The 20,087-nt window shown below is 36.2% G+C and overlaps 2 long non-coding RNA genes across 15 annotated transcripts; both read right to left on the bottom strand.

Moving 5' to 3' along the window:
• Window positions 1–1,398: 1,398 nt before the first annotated feature.
• LOC141368829 (uncharacterized) lies at window positions 1,399–2,351 on the bottom strand. Its single transcript, XR_012372229.1, has 3 exons — window positions 2,137–2,351; window positions 1,892–2,048; window positions 1,399–1,440 (listed from the first exon to the last, which is right to left on the bottom strand). It is a non-coding gene; the product is annotated as an uncharacterized lncRNA (long non-coding RNA).
• A 10,588-nt stretch (window positions 2,352–12,939) lies between these two features.
• LOC129416527 (uncharacterized) lies at window positions 12,940–19,731 on the bottom strand. 14 transcript variants are annotated; one of them, XR_012372216.1, is made up of 12 exons: window positions 19,710–19,731; window positions 18,165–18,670; window positions 17,994–18,078; window positions 17,717–17,849; window positions 17,446–17,604; window positions 16,615–16,785; window positions 16,416–16,529; window positions 16,082–16,169; window positions 15,886–15,989; window positions 15,551–15,653; window positions 14,650–14,813; window positions 12,940–14,131 (listed from the first exon to the last, which is right to left on the bottom strand). It is a non-coding gene; the product is annotated as an uncharacterized lncRNA (long non-coding RNA). The 14 variants fall into 14 exon arrangements; XR_012372218.1 differs by lacking the exon at window positions 19,710–19,731 and having other exon boundaries at window positions 17,717–17,884; window positions 18,165–19,567; XR_012372219.1 differs by lacking the exon at window positions 19,710–19,731 and having other exon boundaries at window positions 17,717–17,845; window positions 18,165–18,628.
• Between the last annotated feature and the right edge of the window lie 356 nt (window positions 19,732–20,087).

Here is a 20,087-nt window from a genome sequence, read left to right as displayed (position 1 = left end):
CACGGGCACCCGTTGAACCACAAGGCTTGCAGGTTTTTTTTTTTGTATAAACATTAATTACATCTAGATCCTCAGAACTAGAGTAATTCACAACACTCGCGGATAAAACGGGTGAAGCCGCTCACGGGCACCCGTTGAACCACGAGGCTTGCGGGGTTTGTTTTCTGTATAAACATTAATTACATCTAGATCCTCAGAACTAGAGTAATTCACAACACTTGCGGATAAAACGGGTGAAGCCGCTCACGGGCACCCGTTGAACCACGCTTGCGAGAGCGGAGCATTTGAATGGTATTTCCTCACAATGCCCGCACGCCTCCCCCTCGGGGAAAGCGTGCGTGTAGTCCGCACCAAACACACAAAGCTCGTGCTATCCCCGTCAATAATAATCTAGGACAGGGGGTAACACACTTCTAAATCCCTTTCTCTTATCCATGTTTCCCTAGTTTTTTAAACTAATCTAATCTAATCTCACTAGATATAGATTTAGACACATTCACATTCACACAAGCGTTCGCTGAAATAGCAGAAGCTGTTTGACCTATATTATTTCCGCCTATTTATAGCCTCGCGTTGCCACGTCACTCTTGACGTCATCCGCCGGCGTCTATATATAGACCTATGCTGCGTCCGAAAACTCAAGGCAGTGACTCGTTGCCTCGCTGCCTCATGAGGAAATGACTTCGGAGGCATGAAGGTAGCTCAGAGAAAGACTTTCGGACACACTTCTAAGGCAGCGTGTTTGAAATTTAAACAGAGGGCGCCTTTGTGATAACTAATCACATATTTGAAAACTACAATACTCATTTCTCGCTAGAAATGCAATTAAAAGGTGTAAAAAGTACAAATATACCTTTATTTACACTAAATTGGTGGTCCAGTCGCGTCCTTGGCCGCCATTTTATTTTTTCGAACTCGACCGGACTCGACCAATCATATTCTTAATGTACGTCCACGCATAGGTATCTCAGGAGACAGGAAGTAAACCAAACATTGAATTCGGACATGCCTTGATGCCTTGCTGCCTTGGAAAGCTGCCTCAGAAGGCAGCAATTTAGAGTTTTCGGACGCAGCCCTAGTTGACACAATATTCACGCGCGTCACGCTGCATAGCGTTCCCCATAATGTCATTACATGACACAGCGTCAAGTATCCCTTGAAAGGGAACATGGTAAAGTATTGAATTGCTCTTCTGAATTTGAGCAATTCATTTTACATTCATTTAGAAGGTTTGTGTTATACTCACATCAATTTCGGGGCTGGACACCGGTTCGACTGTGGAAATATCAAAAGAATAATAGGAAAAGTGAAATAAATCAAAAATATATATTATACAGTGTTTAATGATAACATTTCTAAATGTATGAGCATGTTTTATTTGGTAAAAAAGTAACTTACTCATTGCGGACATTTCGGATATTTGAACATCACCCACATTGACTGTGAAGACAGTGTATGGATTTCAATGAATAAATAAACTTATCAGTTAGATGTTGTAAAGTATGACATTGTTGTACAATATTTTAGAACCGCTCAAATTAAATGTTAGTAAGCATAATTTTAATATTGCTTCCTTTTTAATTAAAAACTGCCCCCCCCCCCAGTAGGCTGACTGGTTAAGACATAGTACTTGTATTCTCCTTTTTATCTGTAATATTTTATATGATGTAGAGTACTGTGCAAAAGCCATTTGACTTTAGGCCAGGTTTGGTCATTTTCAAACCAGCAGATTGGTGCAATTTGTTATATAAACAACGTGGTGCTAGACGTAAAAACAACAGCGGCTGGCTAAAACTAGCAAAAAACAACTACGTAGTGCCTGTATATGACCTATGTAAGATATGGTCCATTACCTTAAAACAAAAATTGTTCTTAATCTGCATTAGTTTACCTTTTCTTAATATTTTGCCAATGTGCTCTTTACAGACTTCATCTAATTTTCTTTTCAGGTCTGTAACAGATTTTTCAACATCCCCAAATTGCACAAGGTTATTAAAAGTCCTCTGCAAAACGGGGAACATACGCGTTTCAGATCTGGAAGCATAATTCTGCAAACGCAAGGAAATAACTGGGTTAATGCTAATGTTTCATTAAAATATATATATATATTTTAAAGATTATATTAATACTTTTCACCTGGAAGAAATTAATGTGATCTTCTGTTTGTAAAAGCAGCTCCAGATCATTATTTTCCTTCTGCAGGTCACTTATCTCCTGATTTAGCTTCTGTATGTGATCCTGAACCTGTGTTGTTTCTTTCATCTCTTGAGCTCTGATCACTTCTCTCACTTCATTTTTTTTTCTTATGATGGAGCTGATTAACTCACCGAAAACTCTGTCACTGTGTTCCACTGCTGCCTGTGCAGAGTCCTAATAGATGACACCAAAGGGTAAGTAAAAAAGAATATGGTGAAAATATCTCATTTAGGGCATAAAAGCTCACAGATAATCACATATTATTTTGTGACGGGCAATTAATTTTATAGCACTATCCATTTATTTCTGTGTTATCCAAGAAGAATGTTGGTCTTATGAGTAAGGGCAATTATTATCATTATCCTTTCTCCAATGCTACAGCTTCTCTGGTAGCATCATTTAGTTGTCTTTGCAACCTGGTAAACCGCAGTTCACCATTGCCAACACAAACCTTTATTTAATTCTTATAAAAACATGTTGAAATTGTTTAACTTTATTTGTTAAGTTAAAGTAAGATAAACATATGTTGATGTGACGAAAATGCTGAATTTTTATGTAAACTTATGGCATGAGCATTTTAACTTTTTGCTACACAGTTGTGTACGTTCAACCCAGTATCACGCTAAAGCGTGTAATAGACACGCTGGTCCACTAGAGGATGCGTGTCAATGTCACGCTTTGCCTCCTCAAGGCGTGAAAATGACACGCATTTATGAGGATGATAACCAATAGGGGGCGATAATTTCTTATTGCCAGCAACTTCAACAAGAGAAGCGACGCAGTGATATGCGTTCTCTGGAGCTCCATGGGTAAGGCTTTCTTGGAAATTTGGTGATTAATGTTATTAAAATGAGTAAATCCTGTATTTATGTTAAGTCTTTGTTGCAACGTTAGCAATATAATATCACCGCTAAGGCAACAGACAAGTCAGTGCACGCGTTTGGTCAGAATCCAATTGGCTCATATTTAGGACATAATTGTTTGTTCAGGTGCGGTCATTTAAGAAATCCTAAAGTTGGTGCAGCATAACATTTAATTTGCGTGTGTGAACTATGGAGTTATCTATAGTGGTTTTTACGTTACTAAGGTCAGAAACATTATTGGATGACTGTTTGATAATCAGCTAATGTATTAATCACAGAAAGCTGCAGTGACTGCATTATATTATGTTGCTAAACAGTTGTTCTAGCGTTTTTAAACCAGTAGTTTTATTAATTTCGCGCGGAATACAGTTCATGAAATAAGCTCTAAATGAAAAAAATAACCGTTTTAAGTAAATAATTGTGTTCATTGTAAATCTGCTCATCTAAACATACAAGGCGGAACCAATCGATCACAGAGAGCGATCGCTGCTGACACCGTCAGCAGCACTTACATTCAGATTACAATAATATTTCACATTATTACATTCAGATTACAATAATATTTCACATTATAAGTGTTTTTATATCAAATAAATGCAGCCTTGGTGAGCAGAATACATTTATTTAATTATTTAATATTATTTATATAATAAGGCTAGTTTGTGCAGTTACATTTATGTCAATTGATCGTTAGAAGGGATTAAAATTGATTGTGTTATGTTCTGTAATTGTTGTTAATAAATCTTTCAGAAGAAAGTGTGTAAAAGTTTGACTACAGTAACCATATCTAACCAAGCTTCATGTACCAAGATAATTATTTCAATTATTTCTCATCAGATCAACTGTTCATTTATGCAGTTTATGCTTTATTTATAGGTAGCATAACTGTTACCTTTTTTTTTACAGTTCTGCATATATAATATGACAAACCTAGGAGACTTTGCTGTAAGAGAATTAATCATGTTTTTGTTTTCTTTTCTCAGGCCCGGTCAGTACCCACCACCCTTCCCTGTTAACATCACCCACACTTTATACTTTTTCTTAGAAAACCAACGGCTCTTTTAAGAGCCACTTCAATAATCAACTCACTCACTCACTCTCCTCAAGTAAGTATTGCTTTTTAATTTTATAATTTTGCCCTGCTTTGTACTTCTCAAAGTCTCTTTCACTCTCTCCCGTTTACTCTTATTTTTATTAGAAATGCCAGGCCAGGGGTCAACAACTAGAAAGTGTGTGGTCTGCCATACACAACTAAATGTAGCTTGGTAACCTGCAACACATGCAAGGTAGAGCAGCCACATAAGCTTCGGGTAAAAAAGAACTGAAGAAATTTGATCAGAAGCGGGAGAGCTGGGTGCATGATGAAGATATGCTGCTGGTATGAAATTGCGATTATTGTTTTATATACATACATACATACAACATATATATGTTATTTTGCGTGTTTGTTATGTTTTGTATTGGTCAAGGCCTGGAAGAAAACCAAATGCTTGGGGGTCTGAGGTTCTGACACCCCGTTGTCACTTGACTGAGACATCCATTACATGCTTGGAAAGATTAAAGAACCTATTCAAGGTAAGATTATTTTTTTTATGTATTAAAAATTACAGGTAAAAATGTGGTGCCTTCTATCAACTAATGTAGTACTCAGCTTGTGATTGATGCTTTTAGTTTACAACTGACTTTTGACAAATGTGTCACACACCACGTGTTGAATGCATGCTTGAAAGTGACCCATGCAATTTAAAGGGATAGTTCACCCAAATAAATAACATTGTCATTATTTTCTCATTCTGACATTGTTCTAAACCAGCATGAATTCCCTTTGTCTATTGAATACAAAAGATATTTTGATAATGTATGATGATGTTGCTCATTGACTTCCATAGTATTTAAAACAAATACTATGAAAGTCACTGAGTACTGTCAACTGCATCCTTGCCATCCTTGCTCATCAAATTATCATCTTTAGCATTCAAAGGACTAAAGATACTCATATAGGTTTAAAATAATGAGTGAGTAAATGATGACAGTGTGAACTATTCTTTTAACCCATCTTAGTGAGTAGTAAACACACACACACACACACTGAACAGTGGGCAGCTATCACTGCAGCTACAACTGCTCTCAAGTGTTGGGAGAGGTTAAAAGCTAGCTAGCTTTATGTAGCTGATCATGTTTAAGTATCAATAAAATAACATTAATAACTCCATCTGCTTGGTTGTCAGTTTAATCTAAAATAAAATTAAATGCACACACCAGATGATCCAGTCCAGACACAGGACGACAGACGATATTAAACTAAGCTTGAACTAAGCTTGAACTCTAATGTGGATTAAAGGGTTGACATTTTATTCTACAAATGCTTGCAAATAGGGCTGCAGGATAAATTGCATGAAATTGTCCTGCACTTCTCATCAGTGAAGTCAGTTCTTTGATTAGCAGTAAATCACCATCACCTGTTTTCAGATGGAGCAGCATTTACTACACAAAGCTGTGTTTCTCTGAAAAGCTAGGCAATATCCAGTTCATTGTCACAGGCAATTTGTCAACGATGATAAATGCAATATTGCGTAGCTTGTCAGTGTACTTCGCTTTCTGTGGTAAATGTTGCTCCATCTGAAAGCAGGTGATGGTGATTTACTACTAATCAAGCAACCAGTGTCTGCATCTAGAGACCAAACATTGGCACTGATGTATGTTAAGATATGTCAGTACAAGTTGTTTTTCTAATTAAAACGCTCAAACATGCATTTTACTTTGGGACTAGTATCAACTCTGACCAGGAAACCACCCCTAAAGGTGATAACACTGGTCCTATCAGAGTAACTTTACAATTGCATATATCATTTGTTTATAACATTAACTATCACATTGAATTGGTAGACACTGTAAATAGTAAATATTGTAGTTATACAATTTCAGTATACCAGTAGAACAAGTGGCACAATTGGTCAACATCCAGACTATCAAACATCCATCACATTTCTATTTTAAATTATTACTGTTTGGTAGAACAATAAGCACTTTTTACATTTGTAAGGTCTACATCTCTTGTTACTACTGTGGCTGCAATTTATTATGATTATTTTAATTGTCGTTTTTCTCTTAAAATAATTGTTTAGGTGTTTGGTCTATAAAATTGTTAAAACGGTTGATCAGTGTTTTCTAAATAATTCTGTATTTCGAAAATGTAGGCGGGACCTCACAAGGTGTTGCAGAACAAGTCAATAAAACCTCATCAGCCCGAGTTGAATCCCCAACTGGACCAACCTGATCTCCAGGTACCAGTGGCCCTGCCTCATACCAGAGCAGCTCCAACTGGACCACCAGCAGCCCTTATTGGACCACCAAAGTCCCCAATTTGACAGCCAGTATCCCTTTTAGGACCCTCAGGACACCATGCAACCCCACTGCAACAATCTGGGAAAAGAAACCCATTACCCAGATGGACCCCCAAGAGCCTCCCCAGTTTCTCTTGGAAAAGGTAAGCAAAAAAGGAGCTTTATGAAGTGCATTGAAAATAAATTCTAAGCTTTATAAAAAACCATACTCTTACTTTGTGTCATGTGAAACTGTAATCAAATTAAGAGTCCTGGGATCCCTGCATTCAAAGCATTTGGAATAGGAGTTGCAGAAATTGATATTTATATACAGTGGTGGTCAAAATTATTCGAACACCTGACAGATCTGAAATATTGATTTTTTTTGTTTGTTTCCAAAACATGATTACTTTTCATAACAATGGTTGCTTTGAGCACAACAAATATCAGATGAGGTGAGTCGTACTGTTTTTATCCACTTTTAACTTTATTATTTGGTATGTTCACCTTTTGCAGCAATTACAGCAGCACATCTCTCTGGCATAGTGTCAATATATTTCCTCAGAACTTTATCGGTAATGTTATCTCATAGCCCACATGGATTTAATAATCTGTCAGGTGTTCTAATCATTTTGGCCACCACTTTAAGTAATGAAAACAGCATTTCATGAATTTTGACGAGAGGTACCATCAATCAAATAACAGTTTTGTGTGTGTTTGGCAAATTCCATGAAATGCTGTTGTCATAACTTAAATCATGCCTGTGTTTGCCTATATCTAAGACATCGTTTTGGTGGGCTCCAATTAGGGGTGCAATATATATTGACTCTGTACCTTTATCACAATATTTCATTGCATAATATCATAAAGAAAAACTGCATACTTTCTGTTGACTGTGTGGCTTAGTTGCGTTAGATTTAGAGCCCACTTGGAACTGCTAATGATCATGTTTCATTGGCCAGTTGCCCAGTCACGTGCAAGTGTCCATGCAAGTATAAACTGTCTATTTGAGAATATAAAGCTGTGGAATAATAGGCTATTTTTTGTTGTGATTACTTTACTGTGATGTACAAGACCTTTTGCGTCCGGTGCTCACCGTGTGTAGCCTTTATGAAAATAAGTTTTTATTATAAACTGGACTAATTTTCATAATAATTTCTACATTTTAAATGTTTCTCTGTTGTTAACAGATGGTGTGAAAGAAGGCTTTCCAGCTCTGACTACAGTGCGGCCAGATCAAAGGAAAGGTGTGTTGACAACGGACAGTTAAATGACTTTTAAGCTAAATTTGAATTGGTTGATGGGGAAAAAGATCACAATCTAACTAGATGAATCAGCAATGGCCTTTAAATTCAGGAGGGGATATTTATGTAGTAGGATGAATCGCGCGCGATTATTAATGCAATATTTCCCCTCTTGTCAGTGAACTACGGCTCTGTGTAGTAAATGCGCTCCATCTGAAAGCAGCTGATGGCCATTTACTACTAAACAAGGACGAGATTTACTGACGAGATGAGCATTACAATCACATGCGATTAATTGTGCAGCACTAGTATGTAGTGTATTACAGTCTGTTGTGAATTAATGAACGGTACTTATCTGCAGTGTAATGTTGAACATGGTGGTTCTTGCACTCTATGGGAAAGTACGGATTTGATTTAAGGAGTGTATATAAAAAAAAATGCAGACTATTACTCCCATTCCATTTTCTAAAATGTATTATTCAGAAATTCTGAATGCCCACACAATGTGACAGGGAGACAGGATTTTTACTCTGTGAAGAGGGTTGCCAAATCCAGAGTTATTAAGGTTAAATGTAATACAACTCAAACAATACGCGGGTTATATAATGTTCCAGTTGAAAAGGGATGATATAGTTTTTTTTTGTTTTGTTATTGATGTAATGGTCTTAAACTTATTGGTAAACACAGTAAATATTTGAAACTAAAAAAGTCCCACTGTTTTTTAGGGCCAGAAATGGAAGCAGGTGGCGTGGGAGCCGTGCAAACTTTGGTATGTACAACGTCTCAGTCATGCCAATGAGAAGTGGCATGTTCACTGTTAATTTTAATCTGTTGTCAGTATATCTAATTGCCACTAACACCTACTGTCCACAATTAACATGCAAAACAATTTAGGCAAATAATGAAATTAAGGTAGTATGCCCAAACTAAATGGCCTACGTGAAGTCATAGTTCTGAGGATTTGTCAACCCATTAAACTCCTTGTAGAAGATTAGGTCGAGACAAAATGTAAGATTTTGGCATCATTGCAAAATGAGCTTTCCTTGTCTCTAGGTATTTATATAGATTTACCTTGCTCATGTGCTTTTCTTTAAAGTCTCATTCTAGTCAAGAATTGTATCAGTTAAAATGCATCTTTGAACATCATAATAAAAAATAATAATATAATATAATAATATAAAAAAAGTTTTGCTTGTCACATTGTATGCGCAGATCTATGAATATGCTAATCTACTCAGTTGCACAGCTAAAACATCTGTATGTAGCATCTACTTACATGTATATGGTCTAAGACCATTGGTCACCAATCCTGGTCCTGAAGGGACGGTGTCTCTGCAGATTTTAGCTCCAACCCTAATCAAACACACCTGAAGGACCAGGATTGGTGACCACTGTCTAGACGCATAACTGCTGAGCTTAGACTATATATACACATACATACATACATACATACACACATTCATACATGCATACATACTACTGATGCACGCGTTCAACTGTGTTGATGTGATTGGTTATATTATGTTTGTGACGTTGGAAACGCAGGTGATTTTAAACTACGGGGAATTAGACTGCGGAATATTTTCTCCATATAATTAATGACAAAGTTGTTGAATAATGAATTTGCACATGGCTTGTCTTTAATTGTTAAAAACACCAAATTGAGACATAAACAATGTTAACATTGTGATTCATTTATCACATATGTTGTCTTAAAGTTAAATGTGAACTTCACATTCCTCTCTTTGGAGTTACCAGAACAAAATGCAATAAGTCAAGTAATGCTTTAACACAAAATTGATGTAAAAGAACAATGAAGGCTTTCTTTTGCATTGTTGACTTGCATATCCTACTGTGATTTAATAAAACCCCACCAAAACACAGCTTTAGGAAAACAGCTGAAGTTTTAATGTGTGTCTTAAAGGAAAACACCACCATTTTCAATATTTACTATGTAACTTAGACAAATGAATACATATCTTTTTTCAATGCATGCACTTAATCTTTGTACAGTGCTTCTTGAATGCTTTAGCATTTAGCCTAGCGCCATTCATTCCTTAGGATCCAAACAGGGATGAATTTGGAAGCCGCCACAACACTTCCATGTTTTCCATATTTAAAGACTCTTACATGAGTAGTTACACGAGTAAGTATGGTGGCACAAAACAAAACATGGAAAGTGTGGAAACCATGGAGGTGTTTGGTGGCTCCTGGATTGGACCCTGTTTGGATCCTGGGGAGTGGGTGGGGCTAGGCTAGATGCTGACACATTCGGGAGGCGTTGTGCAGGGACTGGGTGCACGCGTTGAAAAGAGATATGTATGTATTCATCTAAGTTGAGGTAAGAACATAGTAAATATTGAAAAACTGTGGTGTTCTCCTTTAATGTGTCTACAGTTTATTTGCCCAACCAAACATGTAATTGCATTTTTTCTTTTTGTGTTACAGATAAAAGAAGTGGCCATTGGAGTGGGTGGCGGATGGGGACACTTGTTAGTGCTTCGGCATCTTCTTGGGGACCTGATACAATAAGAAGCACTATTATTTTCTCTGTGTAACTTGTTTTTCTTTTATGTTTTAAACAAACCATTGTTTCCTGGACCCTTTTATTGCTCCTGCTTTCACTTGCTTTTTTGCTCTTTTTTGGATATTAATACTGAATACTGTTAAACTGTTTTGCAACCAAATTATTGTCAATTTAACTGTTTTAATTGATGTTATATCCTACTGTGATGTAATGATGTTAAGTGCAGTGAGTCTATTTACTTTACTTTTTTCAATAAACATTGAAGAATTCATTGGTTTCTTTTTCACACACACACTATTTATTAAAAAGTCTACTTGGTGAACATTCAAGACAACATAAAATGTATTTGCTCAGAGAATAAAAAACATCCATAGCTGCTGATCCTTGTATTATTTATAGGAAAACTGTTTAGTTTCTAGAAAAAAGATATTTTGTTCTGCCTGTCTTGTGTTGTAAAAAACAAATCAATCATCCATTCTAATTGATCACATATTTTACCTACACATTTTATCTATCAAGCAATGGAAATGATGTGGTTTAGAGCACCTCAATTTTTAATGTTGATAGACAACTCTATACAAAGCTTTTTTTACTTGAAGATTGATGGTGGGAAATAAGTAATTGTTTATACATTTAATAATTTTGCAGATGCTTTTGTCCAAAGCGACTTACAAATGAGGTAGCATTAAGAGCAACACAAGAACAACAATACATAAGTGCACCAGAAATAGTCTCAGTATATAAACCAACAATACATAAGGTGTTGAGTAATCACACCATCATTTAAATGTTGCCAAATGCATTGTGAACTTCTGAGCAATAGAAAAGTTTTAAAACATCAGTGTGTCATATAATAGCTCTTTAAATTAGATGATGATTCTGAAAATAACCACTTACCCATATGTGCACAGCCCAAACAGACAGACATAAAATTAAGAGGATGGACCCTGGAGTTCTGCAGTACATCACTTGAAGCTAATTGGGATGTGATCAGCCCCCCTCAACTGTTGCTGCTTTGAGGGCCATCTATAATGACACTGTTATGAGGCTTACAGTAGTGTTTGATTCAAATAAGAAATAAATTCATTAAGGAATTGAATACTATGTCTGAGAAATGCACTGGACCATTTCATGTCTTTGAAATGTGTGATACAAGGGCTGAGTGGGCAGAGTGAAATTAAAAATGTTGTCATAGGACTAAACCAAATATACAGTTGCTTTGCTTTGATATATTGACCTCTGAACTATAAAAATGATGCATATATGTGAGTCTCATCATTCAGAAAAGGAAAGGGACTACAATGATGAGACGAACTGTTTTACAAAGCCCTTGAACTCTTCCATCATGAGGAGTACTGGTGTGATCACTAGATAGCATCACAAAATGTGATACAAATTAAATTTCACTTTGCTGTCATGTATAATTATTAATTCTGACAACACTATTGTGCTTCACTTCTGCATAACCCTAAATGCATACTCATGCTGGTATGCTGTTTTTTTCCAGCAGGGAAATGATGTGTTTTGGTGCTGGTTTGCTGATGACCAGCATAATTCCCATGCTGGGTTGGTGCTGGTGGTCATCGCATACCACCACCAATCCCATGCAGGTCATACCAGCAAGAACAGCATGCTATATGTTGTGTTTTGGTGCTGGTATGCTGGTGACCAGCTAAACAAGCACCAAACCAGCATGGGAATTATGCTGGTCTATGCTGTTTTTTTCCATTAGGGTTTAATATTCCAGACATGAAAAACACTACAAATAATTTCCCTGTTGCAGTGTAATATAGACTGTTAAATATGTAGTTCTTAGGTTTGCAAACTAGGGTTGTAAATAGACCATTTCAAAAGATGTAAACAGTGGTCCAGAAGCACTTCCTGTTTCAGTTTTTTAACACTAGATAAATGTTGGGATAAATTACAACCAACAGAACATATAGAACTGAGTCAAAAAGTTAAACAAACATCTTAAAGATAATGATATAGCCTATGTGTAAAATAACAGTCACAAACTGAAACAGGAAGTGCCTCTGGACCAGTATCCTATATTGTTTACATCTTTTCAAAAGAACTATAGTATAAAGTGACTTTCTAACAGACATGCTATTGCCAAACAATAAAACATATTGTAAGAATTCAAACGAGTTCATGCTAGTTGCTAAGCTAACAGCCTGACCACAGACACATAGCCTATAGGCCTAAGTACGGTAAACGTATTGGGGGGAAAAGATACTGATATTGCTAAGAAATCATTTAAAATGTCATTTTTAATAATAATATAATTGTGTTTCAGATTGAAATTTAAGCACTAAATGTTAGGGGCTGGCTATTTATTTCTATCCATCCATTGCTTATCCGTTTGGTTGGGCTACGGGGTGTTTGCTACACCCTCAAGTCGGACTGGTCACCATCACTGATTTACTAATAGAAACAACACTCCAGAGAAATTTTAGGGTCTAATTATCCTATTGTATTCTTTGGGTTAAGTTTAGTATGTCTAACTTTTAGGTTTTAATACAGAAAACACAGCAAATAATAAAAATAACTTTATTTACAAAGCATTTTCCCGTGCTGACAAGCATTTAATCAAAGACCAAAAGCATTCACACATACTATATGTAAATATATGTATTTATAGTATACATAACTTAAAAGTTAATCATCTTTGAACTGTCTAGTATTAATACCCTACTATTATCTAGAGCAAAGTTATGCAGCAGTATAATGAAAAACTTGTATTAATTATAACAACTATGCCATAAATAATACAACACAACTGTATATACTAACTAATTAACACGTTTTTATTAATATTTACCCTGTATTAAACTATCATATATTTTTAAGGCATAAATAAATAAAGCAGTTTTACATCTCTTTTTCAAAACAGGGAAAAGTAAACAATTTTGCAGGTACATATATGAAACAGTTTAATAATTACCTCAAGAAAATGGCATTGTAAAACATTTCCTTTCATTGAAAAGGTAACAACAGTATTAACTCATGCATCAAATATGGGTAGGTTATTGATCAGTCATTTATGTAAAGTATTTCATCTAATGACATACAGTTAGTTCACTCCAAAAGTATCCACAATCACTGTGAAAAAAACTTGATACAGTATAAAACTATATAACAATAATAGTAACATATGTAACACAGGCAAAATAGATTTGCACATTTTTCTACAGTAAATGTCATTATGTTGACAAGATGATATGGGCACAGTTTGGTAAAGTAACCACTGCAAGAGGATTGTGGCATTTGCAAGTTGTAGCAACACAGTTGACTGTAGGAGTAGTCTGTGAAACATCGGAGGTGGAGGGGAAACCTAATAGCTAACCTGCTGCTTGTAAACGGAGATATGGATTATCATACAAAAACTTATTTAACAGTAGTTTCCCATCAATCTATGAGGCTAATGTTGCTTACACACTGCAGGAAACGGTTGTCTAAAATAAAAGCACTGTATCAGACATCCATTACATTTCCAAATAGTTTTATGTTTTCCATGAAACACACCTGCAGTTCAGTGTGACACACAGTCTAAATGCATACACCAGTTCAGAGTTCCAAATCCAAAATGTCATCTGAACTCTCATAATCCAGCTCTTTGTGGTCCTCCAGTATCTCCTAAGGCTCATCCTCCAGTAGAGAAACAGCATTTAGTCCTAAAGCAGTGTTCTTCACTCTCCATCCCGGAGAGCAGGTGTCCCGCAGAGCTTAGCTCCAACCTTAATCAAACACACGTACCTGTGATTTTCTAGAGATCATGAAGACATTGATTAGCTTTCAGATGTGTTTGATTAAGGTTGGAGCCAAAGTCCGCAGGACACCGGCCCCCCAGGGCCGGGAGCGAAGAACACCGTCCCAAAGCCTGGCTGTAACTTGAGCAAACTTGGAACTTCTCTACATCTGCAAGCCTTTTCTGAAGACGACACAGTAGCCAGCGATGATACACTTCACTTAAACTGCCTAAAAGGAAAAAATTGAAGGGATGCATGAAAATACTTAGAGGTTTTACTTGAGGCTTATTTTGTACATTATGTTAATACTGCTTTCATTATGAAGGTCCAATTATATTCCTAAAGATTTCACATTAGTATTACTAATTACATTATACTATTAGGAAATAAATCTAAATACCTCCATGTACTCCTTTCTAAACTATATACAACAATTGCCATGCTTTCATTGTGTCTTGATTTTCTTTGTTTCTATTCTATGTAAAGAACTACAGATCATTAAGATCCAACCACAAGAAAACTATAACGTAACACTTCAGGATCTAAAAATGAGTGGGGTTTTATTGTCGTATTTGCTATTCAGTGTGTCTAATCATCTAGATTAGCTGTGATTTTTATCACCAAATGACAAAGGAACTTGATTTCAGAATGTAAAACTAACATGTGTCTTGAGACTTTTGTAAACCTTATTTATAGAAACCAATGGCATGTATCATTGCAAGATGGTAATAAAAGTTAACCTCTTACCACTGTTTTTGCCTGAAGACATTTCTGATATCATTTTCCTGATGTTCCTAGCCAGGCTTCTGAGATAGGTGCGGTGCAGTGGTGTCTCATCTCCCTCATCACAATGATCTTTGCTTCTTGAAGGCGCACTTTTGAAATCTTCTTGGTGAGGGTGTTGCTGGATTCTGAAGTCACACAAATAACAACATCTTAAACACAATTTTGACTGGTATATTCTGAAAAGCAAGCAAAACAAAAGCAGTGCATGTACAGCCCATAATCTGGTGCAGGGTGCAAAATATTTGATTCAGAAAGTCGGCTATGAGAGGTTAAAAAGAAACACTCACATAGTAAAGATTGTCTCCCTTTATCTTTATATCTATACAAGAAACATTTATTTGCTGCTTATGAGCCTTTAAATAATTCTCCTTATATCACATGTGGTGTAAGCCTGCTGAAGACCTAGTTTCAACATCACCCTAATGAAAAATAATGGACTAAATCTTTAGAGTAGCAGTAAAATTAAAATGAATATTGTAATTGTGTCATTCAATAATTTAAAAGTACAGACAAAAAATATTATGTTTGTTCTTTATCTGTTGTTTCTCTCAAAAGCACTTTTGGTGCAAAAGCACATTTGGTGCAATGAGGCACGACGCCAACTGGATGCCCCGTGGGTGTGCATTATTTTCAAATAATTCAAAGGACTGGAGTCAATTATTCCTCTTATACCACAGTTACCACAAACATTGCTCTGGTGCCTATTTTTAAGACATCTGACAAGTTAGGTGTGCAGTTATCAGAAATTAATGCATACCCACAGAACATTTCTCAGCCAATCAGAATACAGCATTCAACATACCCCTGGTATAACTGCAATCAACAAAAATGACTAAATGTTTTAGATGAGTTATCAACATACCAGTGTGATTATAAAGGCTGGCTTTTCGATGAAGACTAAGAAACATTTGTTCAATTCATTTCTGAAGGTTGTGTAGGTCATCACATCTGGTACCTACCAAATCCTAAAGCAAAAAAAATAATACAAGTAAATGATTATGATGTCTTTTAGGCTGTACATGTCCCAAATCAAATTAATGTCTCAAAGTTGTTTACAAGGACACAAGTTTATTGCGATTAAAACAGGACATACCTTTACTTAAATACTTATACATCGCAAAGATTCTCAGTTACAAAATTGATTACCACACTGCAATATTGTAAACCAATTTCAATAATGTCCATAAAATACATTACCATCAGTAGCCTTTTGTCTGACATCTTGTACCCACTGATTCACAATGTTCTCAGGACACCCCAGTTCACTGCTCAAATCTTTCCGTCTCTGAGACTCAGCCTTTCTGAAAGAATGCCATAAAAATATGTTTGTCCTTGCAATCTTTAAAAGTGAGAAAAATCTTTGTGTCTATATAACTCAGTCATAATATAAGACCTTGATGTATCTGCTGGATAATGCTGAAGGCCTTCTTGCTTCCGTTGGTTCCACCCAATAGCATGGACAGTTAGCATGTCATTCCTGGCTATTAACAAGACATGTATGTGATGAAGGAAGAAAGGTCCCATTAATGCTTGTGGTATTTCAATTAATCCAGAAACTGACAATTGAGTTTAAAATTTAAGAGAGAACTACATGCCAATTTTTTATGTACTTTGAACAGTTACAGCTTACTCTTATGCAATCCCAAAGTACTAGACAGAAAGAATAAAAAAGTGATAAAATAAAGACAGGTTTCCTAAAATATTATAAATAGGCATCAATTAGATACTTGGTTGTGAGGCCACAACGAGACAGGTAGCTGTTGACCATTTCGACCTCCTCAACTGCAGTTGTACCAGCACCTTCCTGATTTTTGCCAGATTATCTAACAAATGTGTGACACCTATATTACAACCATAAACAGTTACAGTGTATTAATAAGTAATACAAATACAGTTTCAGATGGTACGATAAAGAATATGCATTACCTGACACTTGGTTGAATGAGCCTTGGCATGCATGACAGAAAGGAAAGGTCTCATCTGCAGTAAAGGTCTGAGTTCCAACATGGAGACTGACGCCTTCTCAAGGTATGGCCAATACTTGCAAGCAATATCTGTTCAAAAGAACTCTCCGTTTGTGGCTGCTTGAAGCTCCTTCTGCAGGTATAGGTGGATAAGAAAATATTACTCCCCAGCACATTAAGAGCTTTGAGTAGCACTCCGTGTCTGCAAACAACCACCTCAAGGCCCTCTTCATCAAGTTTGCTTACTTTTCTGTTAGTTTCAAATTACATCACACCAACAGGCATCTTTATAATGATTGTAGACAATAAAGGTTTACTTTTAAACTAAGGGTTTTTCAAGATTCATGGAGCATTAAAAAGTTAATCTTCTGCTTTCTCTACTCCAGGCAGGTACACAAACTAGTTGAAAGTCAGGGTGACAAATTGATATGTAATAATGAATGACCAAGCTATTAAACTAGCCACTTTGGGTGCCAGCACACATTCCCATATCCAAATGATTATTTTTGTAAAACGCACACCTAACCTGCCAAATGTCTTAAAATACCCAAAGCAATGTTTGTGGTAACTGTGGTATAAGCAGAATAATTGACTCCAGTCCTTTAAATTATTTGAAAATAATGCACACCTGCTGCGTAGCAGCCCACTGTCAAATATTCCTTACGTATTATATAAGCTCACAACAGCTGGGATACATTAACTATTTAATAAAGCAAAAATTACACATTTCAAATGATGGATTTAAATCAAAAAGTTTATTTTTCCTTAAAACTACAAGAGTAAAAGAACTTACTCTTTTGACTGACGGAATCTGTAGGTTTTTCTGTTGCCATCTGCACAAAGAGCAAGCATTGTTGGGTGTACATGCCGGGCAGGTGAAGTGCTCTACACTGGATGTTTGCATGATCACAAGTGCAGAAATGTGGAGGTCTCACTGTAGGCAATAAACAGACTGAAAACAGAAGTTCAATAATTTGTGAGAAAGCATTAACAATGGGCACAGTAATATAGCTTAGAAAAAATGAGGCTGACAAATCACAAATAATCTGGTAGAACATGGATACCTGTAGCTGAAGCTTTGTATCTCTTCACTTCTGCTGCTTTTTAGTAGTGGACCTCCTTCAGCATTTTCTCCACCTATCTGACATTAAATGTACTCCCTTTAATGGCTGTTGCTTTGCCCTTGGGTTCCTCTGCCTTGCATAAAAGAAAGTGTGCCTTGTATGGTAATACTGAAATACAGCCAACTCTTGAGCAGTTCACACAATTTTTGCACTCTAAATCGCACACTTTAGAATTATCACAATACTGCAAGAACACAATCTCAACAAATATACTCACCTTGATTTGAGCAAGAAGCATGTCTGCTATGAAAATAACACCCTTTGCTCTCCCTCTGTCTTGCTCAGCAGCCATTTCAACAATACTACATTGGTCAGACAAAGAGGCATAGGCTAAGTGTTTTGGACAGTGAGAGAGAGAGAGTAAAATGAATAAAATTACAATACTTACTTGAAAACAGAGAAGCTTGCGAAAGAGTGAGTGAGTGAGTGACCCTTTTACTGTTTGTACACAATGATGACGTGGCAACGTATGCGCACGCAGTTTGGCAACGGAAGCACGGCAAGAATCAGCAGTGAAGCAACACAGACAGAGAAAGTTAGTTTAAAAAGTTGACTTATCTTCTACACAGTTACCAAATCCGTGTACTATAGTGGAGTGGATAGAAGACGTTAGAAGATGGCCAAATACTAAACATATATTATATTAGTGCAACCAAATGCTACAACCAGACGTTTTGATGTGGGGAAATCGTTTTAATAAACTTTCTGAGTTGCTTACACGTTAGAACCACTGGGAAATAACATCACTTCCGTTGCCAAAATGCGCACGCAGGCTATTTGATCACGTGGGCTGTAAAAGGGTCTATTGAAGTGGCTCTTAAAAGAGCCGTCGGTTTTCTAAGAATAAGTATAAACTGTGGGTGAACAGGGAAGGGTGGTGGGTCCTGACCGGACCTGAGAAAAGAAAACAAAAACATGATTAATTCGTTTACAGCAAAGTCTCCTAGGTTTGTCATATTATATATGCAGAACTGTAAACAAAAAGGTAACAGTTATGCTACCTATAAATAAAGCATAAACTGCATAAATGAACAGTTGATCTGATGAGAAATAATTGAAATAATTATCTTGGTACATGAAGCTTGGTTAGATATGGTTACTGTAGTCAAACTTTTACACACTTTCTTCTGAAAGATTTATTAACAACAATTACAGAACATAACACAATCAATTTTAATCCCTTCTAACGATCAATTGACATAAATGTAACTGCACAAACTAGCCTTATTATATAAATAATATTAAATAATTAAATAAATGTATTCTGCTCACCAAGGCTGCATTTATTTGATATAAAAACACTTATAATGTGAAATATTATTGTAATCTGAATGTAATAATGTGAAATATTATTGTAATCTGAATGTAAGTGCTGCTGACGGTGTCAGCAGCGATCGCTCTCTGTGATCGATTGGTTCCGCCTTGTATGTTTAGATGAGCAGATTTACAATGAACACAATTATTTACTTAAAACGGTTATTTTTTTCATTTAGAGCTTATTTCATGAACTGTATTCCGCGCGAAATTAATAAAACTACTGGTTTAAAACGCTAGAACAACTGTTTAGCAACATAATATAATGCAGTCACTGCAGCTTTCTGTGATTAATACATTAACTGTTAGCTGATTATCAAACAGTCATCCAATAATGTTTCTGACCTTAGTAACGTAAAAACCACTATAGATAACTCCATAGTCCACACACGCAAATTAAATGTTATGCTGCACCAACTTCAGGATTTCTTAAATGACCGCACCTGAACAAACAATTATGTCCTAAATATGAGCCAATTGGATTCTGACCAAACGCGTGCACTGTCTGTTGCCTTAGCGGTGATATTATATTGCTAACGTTGCAACAAAGACTTAACATAAACACAGGATTTACTCAATTTTAGTAACATTAATCACCAAATTTCCAAGAAAGCCTTACCCATGGAGCTCCAGAGAACGCAATCACTGCGTCGCTTCTCTTTTTTAAGTTGTTGTCAATAAGAAATTATAGCACCCGATTGGTTATCAACCACATAAATTCGTGTCATTTTAACGCCTGGAGGATGCAAAGCGTGACATTGACACGCATCCTCTAGTGGACCAGCGTGTCTATTACACGCTTTTGCGTGATAATGGGTTGGTACGTTAGACACATAATTTATAACTAACAGCTGGTGGTGGGTTATAAAAAGTAGTGCAGTTTTTTTACTGATGCTCTTTCTTCAGTCATTAGTTGCTGCCTATGTACTGTTTCAATTCAAAATTCACATCAGTTGAAAATGCCCAGATGTGTTTTTGCTCCTGTCATTTTATTGAG

This window comes from Misgurnus anguillicaudatus, chromosome 11 (assembly GCF_027580225.2).
Source record: "Misgurnus anguillicaudatus chromosome 11, ASM2758022v2, whole genome shotgun sequence".
Taxonomy (NCBI): Eukaryota; Metazoa; Chordata; class Actinopteri; order Cypriniformes; family Cobitidae; genus Misgurnus; species Misgurnus anguillicaudatus.
The sequence above is the reverse complement of the archived record's forward strand: the minus strand, read 5'-3'. Positions and strand labels throughout refer to the sequence as shown.